The sequence below is a fragment of the Schistocerca piceifrons genome, chromosome 3 (genome assembly GCF_021461385.2).
Source record: "Schistocerca piceifrons isolate TAMUIC-IGC-003096 chromosome 3, iqSchPice1.1, whole genome shotgun sequence".
Classification (NCBI taxonomy): Eukaryota; Metazoa; Arthropoda; class Insecta; order Orthoptera; family Acrididae; genus Schistocerca; species Schistocerca piceifrons.
The window spans coordinates 532,127,208-532,140,903 of record NC_060140.1 but is presented as its reverse complement, the minus strand read 5'-3'; positions in this window follow the sequence as shown (position 1 = coordinate 532,140,903).

The window sequence follows — 13,696 nt, the reverse complement described above, 5'->3', positions numbered from 1 at the left end:
TCTGTTATCAAGAAATTGTTTTCTGATTTTATTCCATCTGTTGGGAAGCCAAGAATGATTCTAATAGACAATGCGATGATTCTCATGTGTTATACTTGGAACCATGGACCTTGCTGTTGGTGGGGACACTTGCATGCCTCAGCGATACAGATGGCCGTACCGTAGGTGCAACCACAACGGAGGGGTATCTGTTGAGAGGCCAGACAAACTTGTGGTTCCTGAAGAGGGGCAGCAGCCTTTTCAGTAGTTGCAGGGGCAACAGTCTGGATGATTGACTGACCTGGCCTTGCAACATTAACCAAAACGGCCTTGCTGTGCGGGTACTGCGAACGGCTGAAAGCAAGGGGAAACTACGGCCGTAATTTTTTCCGAGGGCATGCAGCTTTACTGTATGGATAAATGATGATGGTGTCGTCTTGGGTAAAATATTCCGGAGGTAAAATAGTCCCCCATTCGGATCTCCAGGCAGAGACTACTCAAGAGGACGTCGTTATCAGGAAAAAGAAAACTGGCGTTCTACGGATCGGAGAGTGGAATGTCAGATCCCTTAACCGGGCAGGTAGATTAGAAAATTTAAAAAGGGAAATGGATAGGTTAAAGTCAGGTATAGTGGAAATTAGTGAAGTTCAGTGGCAGGAGGAACAAGACTTTTGGTCAGGTGAATACAGGGTTATAAACACAAAATCAAATAGGGGTAATGCAGGAGTAGGTTTAATAATGAATAAAAAAATAGGAGTGTGGGTAAGCTACTACAAACAGCATAGTGAACACATTATTGTGGCCAAGATAGACACGAAGCCCACACCTACTGCAGCAGTACAAGTTTATATGCCAACTAGCTCTGCAGATGATGAAGAAATTGAAGAAATGTATGATGAGATAAAAGAAATTATTCAGGTAGTGAAGAGAGACGAAAATTTAATAGTCATGGGTGACTGGAATTCGACAGTAGGAAAAGGGAGAGAAGGAAACGTAGTAGGTGAATATGGATTGGGGCTAAGAAATGAAAGAGGAAGCCCTGGTAGAGTTTTGCACAGAGCATAACTTAATCATAGCTAACACTTGGTTCAAGAATCATGAAAGAAGGTTGTATACATGGAAGAATCCTGGAGATACTAGAACGTATCAGATAGATTATATAATGGAAGACAGAGATTTAGGAACCAGGTTTTAAATTGTAAGACATTTCCAGGGGCAGATGTGGACTCTGACCACAATCTATTGGCTATGAACTGTAGATTAAAACTGAAGAAACTGCAAAAAGGTGGGAATTTAAGGAGATAGGACGTGGATAAACTGGCTAAACCAGAGGTTGTACAGAGTTTCAGGGAGAGTATAAGGGAACAATTGACAGGAATGGGGGAAAGAAATACAGTAGAAGAAGAACGGGTAGCTCTGAGGGATGAAGTAGTGAAGGCAGCAGAGGATCAAGTAGGTAAAAAGATGAGGGCTAGTAGAAGTCCTTGGGTAACAGAAGAAATACTGAACTTAATTGATGAAAGGAGAAAATATAAAAATGCAGTAAACGAAGCAGGCAAAAAGGAATACAGACATCTCTAAAATGAGATCGACAGGAAGTGCAAAATGGCTAAGCAGGGATGGCTAGAGGACAAATGTAAGGATGTAGAGGCTCATCTCACGAAGGGTAAGATAGATACTGCCTACAGGAAAATTAAAGAGACCTTTGGAGAAAAGAGAACCACTTGTATGAATATCAAGAGCTCAGATGGAAACCCAGTTCTAAGCAAAGAAGGGAAAGCAGAAAGGTGGAAGGAGTATATAGAGGATCTATACAAGGGCGATGTACTTGAGGACAATATTATGGAAATGGAAGAGGATGTAGATGAAGATGAAATGCGAGATATGAAACTGCATGAAGAGTTTGACAGAACATTGAAAGACCTGAGTCGAAACAAGGCCCTGGGAGTAGACAACATTCCATTAGAACTACTGATGGCCTTGGTAGAGCCAGTCCTGACAAAACTCTACCATCTGGTGAGCAATATGTATGAGACAGGTGAAATACCCTCAGACTTCAAGAAGAATATAATAATTCCAATCCCAAAGAAAGCAAGTGTTGACAGATGTGAAAATTACCGAACTATCAGTTTAATAAGTCACAGTTGCAAAATACTAACGCAAATTCTTTACAGACAAATGGAAAAACTGGTAGAAGCTGACCTTGGGGAAGATCAGTTTGGATTCCGTAGAAATATTGGAACATGTGAGGCAGTACTGACCCTTCGACTTATCTTAGAAGAAAGATTAAGGAAAGGCAAACCTACGTTTCTAGCATTTGTAGACTTAGAGAAAGCTTTTGACAATGTTGACTGGAACACTCTCTTTCAAATTCTAAAGGTGGCAGGGGTAAAATACAGGGAGCGAAAGGCTATTTACAATTTGTACAGAAACCAGACGGCAGTTATAAGAGTTGAGGGGCATGAAAGGGAAGCAGTGGTTGGGAAGGGAGTGAGACAGGGTTGTAGCCTCTCCCCGATGTTATTTTATCTGTATATTGAGCAAGCAGTAAAGGAAACAAAAGAAAAATTCGGAGTGGGTATTAAAATCCATGGAGAAGAAACAAAAACTTTGAGGTTCGCTGATGACATTGTAATTCTGTCAGAGACAGCAAAGGACTTGGAAGAGCAGTTGAATGGAATGGACAGTGTATTGAAAGGAGGATATAAGATGAACCTCAACAAAAGCAAAACGAGGATAAAGGAATGTAGTCGAATTAAGTCGGGTGATGCTGAGGGAATTAGATTAGGAAATGAGACACATAAAGTAGTAAAGGAGTTTTACTATTTGGGGAGCAAAATAACTGATGATAGTCGAAGTAGAGAAGATATAAAATGTAGACTGGCAATGGCAAGGAAAGCGTTTCTGAAGAAGAGAAATTTGTTAACATCGAGTATAGATTTAAGTGTCAGGAAGTCGTTTCTGAAAGTATTTGTATGAAGTGTAGCCATGTATGGAAGTGAAACATGGACAACAAATAGTTTGGACAAGAAGAGAATAGAAGCTTTCGAAATGTGGTGCTACAGAAGAATGCTGAAGATTAGATGGGTAGATCACATAACTAATGAGGAAGTATTGAATAGAATTGGGGAGAAGAGGAGTATGTGGCACAACTTGACAAAAAGAAGGGATTGGTTAGTAGGACATGTTCTGAGGCATCAAGGGATCACAAATTTAGTATTGGAGGGCAGCCTTTTACATCGGCATGACAACAACCAAACTGGCTGAGCTCATGAACGGACACAGACGAACTGTCTGCCTAGGAGATGCCCAATACCCAGTAGCGGAGCATGCCCTCCAGCATAATTCTAGGGACCTAGGAACCTGCTACACTGTATGTGCCATTTGGCTTCTCCCACCCAACACCAGTCCCTCTGAACTGCGGAGATGGGAACTTGCACTCCAACACATCCTTTCATCCCGCCATCCCCCTGGACTGAACCTACGTTAAACAACCTCACTCCCATTCACTCTTCAGTCTTCTCCTCTTTCCCTTTCCTCTTTAGCCATTCACACATCTTTTCATCCTACATAGTTGTGTTTATCTTTATACTATATACCTCTTTACTTCTGTATGCATCCTGTTTGGTTTGAAGCTGGCACAGTACTTACAGTAGAATATCTTTGGCTTCCCTCTGACAACCATGCCTCCATCCTTGCTACCCTCCCTGTTTACCTTTCCCTGTTGCTTCATAACCTGGGTTGTGAGTAACTGAATCCACTTTCCCTTCTTCCCTTTTTCCCCTCTCTCCTTCCTGATGAAGGAACAAAGTTCCGAAAGCTAGGAATGTAAATTTTCAGTTCTGTTTTATGTGTATCTATCGGCTGTACTGAGCTGAGGTAAGTACTGGCCAGCCCCTCTATCTCTTTGTTAGTATTTGTTTCACATCTTATATGAGATTTTCCATTAATCATTTAGATCACCTATATGGTCCACATCCTTCATTGTTTTGTCCCTTTTGTTAGCTATCACTTACGTCTGTCATCTTAACACTTTCTCTTCTTCAGTGTTTTATATATACATAAATAAATATTTTCGTCACCAACTGTGCTAGTTTCATCTTCCTCCTATTATCTTGTTCCGTTTATAGTCCTCTTCTCTTTTTTATTTATTGATTTATTTATTCAACATTCCATAGTTTTAATGTTCGTTATTCGCTGTTTCCCAGCCAACAATCACTGCCAACAATCTCTTCCACACCTACCAGTATCATCCATTTCCGTCGATTTCTTGTTGCTGGCGATATTTTTGTGCCATTGGCTATCTTTCTCTGCCACAAGAAAAATTTTTTGGGACATTTCTGCCTCACCCGCGATCTTTTTTGCGGCACGCGCGATATTTTTTGCGGCACGCGCGATCGCTTTTGCGGCACGCGCTATCTTTTTTCGCCACTCGCTATCTCTGTTTTTGACCTACGCGTGTTCTTTTTCCCCTGATCTGGACATACTTGCTTGGTCTGGTCAACTTTTTCCGTATTTTTCTTATTTAGTGGTCTTCCTTTGGTATTGAACATTACCAACACAATTTCTTTCCTTCTCGTCCTTCCCTCCGTGTTTTACTCCTTCTTATGGTTACTATCTCAACTTTAGTTATTTAATTTCCCTACCCACCAGTTACCCACTATGTACCCTAATCCTATACCACATTATTTACATTCATTCCAGAAACATGCACTCACCGTAGCCAAACTGCAATCCCACATACTTTTCCTCCAGTCCTGCTTAACCTTTGGAATTACCCCTAAAGGGCTTACCTTAAAAGTTCCCATCTCCGGGTGCAATTCCTCCTTCCACCAGTCTCTCCTGGACTTCCAGAACCTTCAATCCTTAGCCCTTACCCAACTTGTCCTGAAACTCTACACTACTTCATGTAACCACCACTCCCAACAGCTCCTATCTCTCTTCAAAGTCCTCTACCTCTCAAACCCTTGTTTGGGGAACACACTGAGGAACATCATCCTAGAAGCCAGCTGCAAACTTGAGTTCCATGCCACACATCACCTGAAAAAACTATCCACAGTTCTAGTGCAACACCTAAGAAGAGGGGTCCCTCTCCCTATCCCTCACAAACAGCAACCACAACAGAACCTTCAACAACCCCCCCTCATAGCCAACAAACCTAGCCTAGCCACCCTACTCAGTCTCCCCATCCCAGCACATACCCCACACAGACCAAATCTCAACTATAACCACAGTCAAATGCCACATATCACCAGTCCCAATTCAGTCCTAAACCTCTCATCCAGATCCCTCTCTCCTCCAGAGACATCTGTTCTATCAAAAGGCTTAACCTTTAGCCCCACACCTAAATTCAACCACACTGCCCTGGTTAAAGATCTCCTCTCATTCACCCGGAACCTCAACTGGAAATATCACTTCACTACCCAAACACAGCCCCCAAGTACTAGACCCAGTGTTGAACCCTGTCTAGAACAGTTCCGACTGCCTTCTCAAAGGGATCCTCCTCCCCTCCCCCAAAACCATCCCTTGCAGACATTTCAGGAATTCCTCACATCCAGTGCTGCCTCCCAGTCCTCCTTGAAGAACATCCCGACAACCCCCAACATCACCCCAGCTGAATCCCGTGCCATTAAGGAGCTGAAAATAGACCGCTCTATTGTCATCCTCCCGGTGGATAAAGGCTCCACAACTGTCGTACTTGACCGTGTGGAGTATGTGGCAGAAGGACTGCGTCAACTCCCTGACACCTCAACCTACAAAGCTGTTACCCAGGATCCCATTCCCTCCATCCAGACTGAGCTGCAAAAAATCCTAAAAATCCAAGGTCCCTCTCCACCTGAGCCACGTACCCCTACCTTCTACCTATTACCCAAAATCCACAAAGAGAACCATCCTGGCCGTCCCATTGTAGCAGGCTTCAAATCCCCAACCAAACATATCTCAGCTCTGGTAGACCAGCACCTACAACCTATCACCCGCAGACTCCCATCCTACATCAAAGACACAAACCACTTCCTAGAACGCCTCAAATCCATTCCCACTCCTCTCCCACCTGAAACCTTTCTTGTCACCATAGATGCTACATCCCTTTACACAAACATCCCACATACCCATGGTCTCTCTGCCCTTGAACACTACCTCTCCCAACGCCCACCCAAAGATCTTCCAAAAACCTCATTCCTTATCACACTTACCAACTTCATCCTCACCCATAATTACTTCACTTTTGAAGGCCAGACCTACAAACAAATCAGGGGAACGGCCATGGGAACCAGGATGGCTCCCTCCTATGCCAACCTCTTCATGGGCCGCATGGAGGAGGCTTTCCTGAAGACCCAACAGCTGCTTCCCCTGGCCTGGTATAGGTTTATAGATGACATCTTTGTGGTCTGGACTCATGGTGAAGAAACACTCCTTAATTTCCTCCATAACCTCAACTCCTTTTCGAATCTGAATTTCACCTGGTCCTTCTCCAAAACCCAAGCCACCTTCCTGGATGTTGACCTCCATCTTGTTGAAGCTCACATCCACACCTCTGTCCATATCAAACCCACAAACAAACAACAGTACCTTCACTTTGATAGCTGCCATCCTTTCCACATCAAACGCTCCCTTCCCTACAGCCTAGGTATTCATGGCAAACGTATCTGCTCCAGTGACGAATCCCTCAACAACTACACCAATAACCTGACCAGTGCTTTCCTCTCCCGCAACTATCCTGCAGACCTTGTCCACAAACAGATTTCCCGAGCAATACATTCCTCCCCGTCCAACAACAATGTTCCTACCCCCAGACCACACAGAAGCATTCCCCTTGTCACCCAATATTATCCTGGCCTCGAAAACATCAACAAATTACTACGCCAGGGATATGACTTTCTCAAGTCAACCCCTGAAATGAGATCATCCCTTGACAAAATTCTCCCCACACCACCCAGAGTTGCCTTTCGTCGCCCCCCTAACCTCCGTAACATCCTTGTTAAACCCTACAATATTCCCAGACTACCTTCTCTACCCAGCGGTTCCTACCCCTGTAACCGACCCCGCTGCAAAACCTGCCCCATGCACCCCCCCACAACCACCTACTCCAGCCCCGCTACTGGTAAAACATACACAATTCAAGGCAGGGCTACATGTGAAACGACACATGTCATTTATCAACTGACATGCCTGCACTGCACAGCCTTTTACATTGGCATGACAACAACCAAACTGGCTGAGCGCATGAACGGACACAGACGAACTATCCGCCTAGGAGATGCCCAATACCCAGTAGTGGAGCATGCCCTCCAGCATAATTCTAGGGACCTAGGAACCTGCTACACCGTATGTGCCATTTGGCTTCTCCCACCCAACACCAGTCCCTCTGAACTGCAGAGATGGGAACTTGCACTCCAACACATCCTTTCATCCCACCATCCCCCTGGACTGAACCTACGTTAAACAACCTCACTCCCATTCACTCTTCAGTCTTCTCCTCTTTCCCTTTCCTCTTTAGCCATTCACGCATCTTTTCATCCTACATAGCTGTGTTTATCTTTATACTATATACCTCTTTACTTCTGTATGCATCCTCTTTGGTTTGAAGCTGGCACAGTACTTACAGTAGAATATCTTTGGCTTCCCTCTGACAACCATGCCTCCATCCTTGCTACCCTCCCTGTTTACCTTTCCCTGTTGCTTCATAACCTGGGTTGTGAGTAACTGAATCCACTTTCCCTTCTTCCCTTTTTTCCCCTCTCTCCTCCCTGATGAAGGAACAAAGTTCCGAAAGCTAGGAATGTAAATTTTCAGTTCTGTTTTATGTGTATCTATTGGCTGTACTGAGCTGAGGTAAGTACTGGCCAGCCCCTCTATCTCTTTGTTAGTATTTGTTTCACAAAGAATATACCATGAACCATATGTTATCATAAAACTGCTACATCCAGTTGCATTTCTGTTGGCATATCCAAAGACATTGAAAATAAAGGGTCTGTACCCTCACAAGGATTTAAAAATGTTATATAAATACTTCTGCATATTTTTATATGTATGTCCTGATTTGTGTAACTTAATGACCTGTAAAGAGTAGTTATTTAAGTTATGTAATGATAAAATGTCACCATTGAAATGTGTGAACTTTCAATCCAGATGTAGGGACATAACTATGTGATTTATTTATGGTTACTTTCACCATGCTTGAGTTTCGTGTCAGTTTTCAGTACTTGTAGGATAATCTACAGATTTTTTTTAATTTTTATTTTTTTATTTTTTTAATAGGTTATTCCATTTTTTACAAGTTTCTGATTTTGTGTCTTAGCGTTAAATGAGTTTCATGGGTATCCTATATCTTTTCCTGTTCTTTTGTCTATTAGTCTAGTGTTCTAGTTTTATATGATCACAGATGGGAGCCTTATTGGTGTTTGACTGAAAAGGTAAAACTTGAAAATATTATTATATACATGTAAATGTTCTGTAACATTATGTGTTATGTTTTGTCATGATTACTGTGTCTCATGCTAACTAGTGACTGTTTTGTACAGTCTTTGGAATTGTGTGAAATCACCTTCAGCGATATAAAGACAGTGAGATTTGTTCCTGTGAGTTGTTACAGGCATACGTCCTGTCTGACAATGAAACTTCAAAGGAAGTGTTGTCAATTGACAGTGATAATGTTTTTGTTGTATTAGGCAGAATAGTGTTACCATGCAAAGACTGATCCATTCTGCTCAGTCGCTAGTACACATGTGACTGTTTGCACCAATCTTCTCTGAAGAGTTCTAGTGCCATTTTTGAATGCAATTGCGGGTACTCTGGACAAAGTATCTGGTGTTGCAAAGATATCTCAGTGTACATTGTTTTCACCATGCTGTGACTTTTTTGTTTGTTTGCTGGACTCTCTTGAGTGCAAGTACAAACACGAACCGAAGTGGTCTGTTTATACACAGGAGCGAGTTTGGTTCAGTTGAACGCTAACCAGTTTTATTTCAGATAGGCACTGTAGTTAGCCATTTTGTTCATGCTCACTCTTCTGTACCTTTTTCTATGTCTTGAGAACTTCTTCCTTGGCGCTGTGAGGCCTTAGTAGTTTCATTCCAGCCTCCAGTCCATGCAGTCCTTCACTAACAGCTTTGCATCTAACCACCCGACCAGCCATCACCACCATTCCATCCCGATGTCTTGCAGCTTCTCACCATCCTGCTGTACCATCGGCATCACACAGATGACTTCGTACCATTATCACTGCATTGTTGACAGAATATCCAGATTGTGATTGTCTGTTAAGTGATTTTTGTATTGTGTGAATAACTCTGTTTTCAAAGATTCTAAACAGTTCTCCAAGCATTTCAATGATTTTTGTGTAATTTTTTTTTCAAACAAACTGAGTAATGTTTTCTTTCAATATTCATGCTGAAAACCAATAAGTTTGAATCAGAGTTCCGGTGTATTTGCTAAATATGATAATTACAACTGGTCTGACGAGGCCCATTGGGGAGTTTTGATATTGAGTTTCCTCTGCCAACCGTGCCTGAATGGGTGGGCCTCATTTTCATTGTAAAATCCATTCCCAAGAAAATTAGTATGATTATTTATGCCAGCTAGTAATGAGAGTTGCTAAGAAAGCACAGACAACTCAATGATTTAATTTGTAACCATAATATTCATGAACAAACCATTTAGAAACTTCATTACTTTGAAAATTATGTTATGCCAATTTATCTGTTTGAATAGATGTTGTGGCCACATAAAAGTTTTGAAAAAAAGAAAAATTGTGACCAAGAGGGGGCCATGTAATGCCCCTATATAACATAATATTATTGTAATATTCTGACTGAAAGTACCAGCAATAAAGGTGTGCTACCATAATAGAGATGACAACACTCTTTGCTGTGAAAAAGTAGCATCTATGCTTTTTGTAATTGTTGGAAATATGGAATAATGATTGAGTCTTTCTTTCTTTTTTTTTGGGGGGGGGGGGGGGTCAGGTAAATTTGCATATAGACATAAGTGCAGAGGAGATATAACTTGTAATCGCAATTATCAAGAATAAAAAATTTAATTTGTGAAAAGGAAGGTATATATCGTCTACGAACTTTTATTCGATGTTGGATCCCTGGACCTTCATAAAATGATTAGTGTGTTTAGCAATCCAGTGCAGAGTGATTTCTCAGCAAATTAACAGTACTGGGCAAATCTGCTATCATCATGGTCCAAAGAACGCAAAATATTTTGCCATCAGCTTGTGTTAAAGACGTTCCCTAAGTGACCAGTTTGTTGTAAGAAGATATCATAGTGCCACTGCTATTCAACTTTTCTCTTGAAAGTGTTTCCAGAAAATCTTACAGTGACTGTGAGTCCTTTAGCAGCCACAAGAGACAGAGTTTTCATCATGAGTTGTGGCAGCTTTCTCCGACTATGCCTGTCATTCTCTGAGAACCAGAGAAATGGAAACCTCTGACTGCCAACTCATCCTGTACCTAACCCGTTCTGTCCTTACAGCAGCCACGAAGAAAACATCTTACCTGTGTCAAAGTCCAAAGTCAAGTTAAGTTAATTAATTTTTACTTACAACATGGCAGTTCATTATGGAGAATATTTAAAGTGGAGCGTAAATGCAAACACCAGTAAAATGGTAACTGGTGGAATAAATGAAAATTTAGTATTTCACGAAGGAATGGGAACAAAAGCTGCTACTGATTAATAAAAATATCTAGAGGTGAAAACTGCAAATGATGTGGAACAAGGCAAAGAATCTAGATTAAGAATATATTTGGGAAAGGTGAGTCCTTCTGTATTAAAAGGACTCTTTTGGAATACAATGAAACAAGAATATTTAAAACAATATTTAGGAGAATTTAATACATATGGTTCAGAAATTTGGACAATCAAATAGCAATTGTATTTAAAATTAACAGCTGCGGTGATAAATTTCTGGAGATGTTTGGTACTGCTATTGAGAAAAGAAAAATAACAAATGGAGTAATCAGAGAGGCAGTGTGTGTAAAAAATTCAGTCACTGATTTTGTTCAACAAATACAACTACAAGATATGGGCATGTATAAGGTATGCACAAAGGCTTCCAAAATGTATAGTGGATTGGATAACAAACAGAACAAAAAAAAGGGGGATGACCAACTAATACTTGGATTCATGAGATTTAATTACTAATGCAGAGAGGAAGATTTCTGAAAAATTGTGGAGATATAGGGAAGTGTGTCAGTTTACTAGTGTACAAAGGGGCACAGGAAATTTTTCAAAGTATTAATAACAATAACATCATTCAGTAACCATTCAAATTATCAAAACAATTACAACAATTAAAAAGTGAAGAAAGACGAGAATCAGAATAGTTGGATAAAGGTGCTTTATTCATAACTACCCATTTCATGTCAGTATAGACTCAGCTTCAGGTTTGTCAAAAATACAAATCACTGTGTGAAATTTTTGAAATGGTAGAAGTACAGAACCATAATGTTGACATTCAACAAAAAACAATAATGAGTACTCACAATGGTTGTATTTCACAATGGAGATGGACAGTTACAGATTCCCAACTTTCAGGAAGTTATCCATGTTAAAAGCCAAACCACAATGTTGGGTTGTCATAATAAAATTAAGTAAACCCAAAAGACACTTGTAACGCTGTACAAACTGTGACTGCTAAATGAGCCAGGCCTAGAAAAAAGTGGGGAGAAAACTAATAATGACTGGAACATTACTGTGAACAGGGATAAAATGCCTAAAAATAACTAACATCTAGGGAAAGAATATGGGAAATATTATCCCAGAAATAGTACTCCACTATGGAACCAAAATGTTGAGAATGGAAGAAATCTGAAAAATAGTTTACTGGATAACATCATGTAGGATAAGGTCCAGTGAACAACATCTATATAAAACCAATGAAGTAAAATTTAAAATCCCATGTAATGTGCATACTTTAGCTGTATTTATAACTGGCCAATGTGTTATAAGCAGCCCGTGGAGGCTAGCAATACACTGGAAGGTGGAAGGCCATACTGACTTACAGGCAACCAAAGTAAACACACTAACAAAGGAGAAAAACAAACACAAATGGGAGAACAACTGAGGGCTGGGAACTGTATTACATAACTTTAAAATATGTAGTTTATTGTAGGTATAAATGAAAAATAAAAGATAATCAGTACCTCAGTATTATAAAATTACAAAAGTAGTAGTATTTGAATATTACATAATGGCTAAATTAATGTGAAAATTATCCTAATACCTACCTGAATGGACACAGCGAGCAGACCTTTTATTACTGAAGACTTCTTTATTGACCTTCTTCACAAAATCACTATCCCAAACATTTGATGCTGCTATATGCTGAATAATGTGGTATATTCATTGAAAGGCTTCCATTTTAAGCGGTATGCTATGTATACATTGTAATAGTGCCCTACAAGCTACGTCGTTGTACTTCATGGGATGATTTGATGACTGATTGATAGTCGTGCTGGTAGTAGTAGGCTTCCACAAAAGATCAAAAGAGGTAGTAGTGCTTTCCATAGTTACACAGTCCAAATACAGTGGGGAGTTGTCCATGCTATGTTTGGTTGAAAATTGAATTTCATCTTACAGAGAGTTCAGACAATTTAAAAACTGGTTACAGTGGTACAGAACCTCTGTATAGCATAAATAAATCATCTGCATATTTACTCCTTTGGTAATTCTATAATATTGAGGTACTGTTGTAAAGTGGATTATATTTTATTTTTCATTTGTACCTATAATAAATTACAGATTTTTAAAGTTATGTAATACGGTTCCCAGCCTTCGGTTGTTTTCCTGGTTATGACTTCCTTCTTGCAGCTGCTCATGTGTTTACTTTGGTTGCCTCTTAGTCAATGTGGCCTTCTGCCTTCCAGTGTATTCCTACCCTGCACAGGCTGATTACACCACATCAGCCAGTTACCAATGTAGCAGATGTATGCACATTACATGGAATTTTAGCTTTTACTTTATTGGTTTGATAGAGTTGGTGTCTACCAGATCTTATAATACTGGGTGATCAAAAAGTCAGTATAAATTTGAAAACTTAATAAGCCACGGAATAATGTAGCTAAAGAGGTAAAAATTGATACACATGCTTGGAATGACATGAGGTTTTATTATTAGAAGAAGAAGAAGAAAAAAAAACACCTGCTACTGTGATGGGTGAGAAGTACTACGCCGATATGTTACGGAATCGCATCATCCCCAGCCTGACTGATAAACACCTGCTGGAACGTACGATGTTTATGCAGGATGGCGCTCCACTCCATATTGCTGGACACGTGAAAGATCTCTTGCGTGCCCCATTTGGTGATGATCGTGTGCTCTGCTGCCACTTTCATCATGCTTGTCCTCCCAGGTCCCCAGACCTCAGTCTGTGCGATTATTGGCTTTGGGTTTACCTGAAGTCACAAGTGTATCGTGATCGATCAACATCTCTACGGATGCTGAAAGACAACACCACATGCCAATGCCTCAGCATAACTCCGGACATGCTTTACAGTGCTGTTCACAACATTACAGCTATTGTTGAGGAATGATGGTGGACATATTGAGCATTTCCTGTAAAGAAAATCATCTTTGCTTTGTCTTACTTTGTTATGCTAATTATTGCTATTCTGATCAGATGAAGTGCCATCTGTCGGACATTTTTTGAACGTTTGTATTTTTTTGGTTCTAATAAAACCCCATGTCATTCCAAGCATGTGTGTCAATTTGT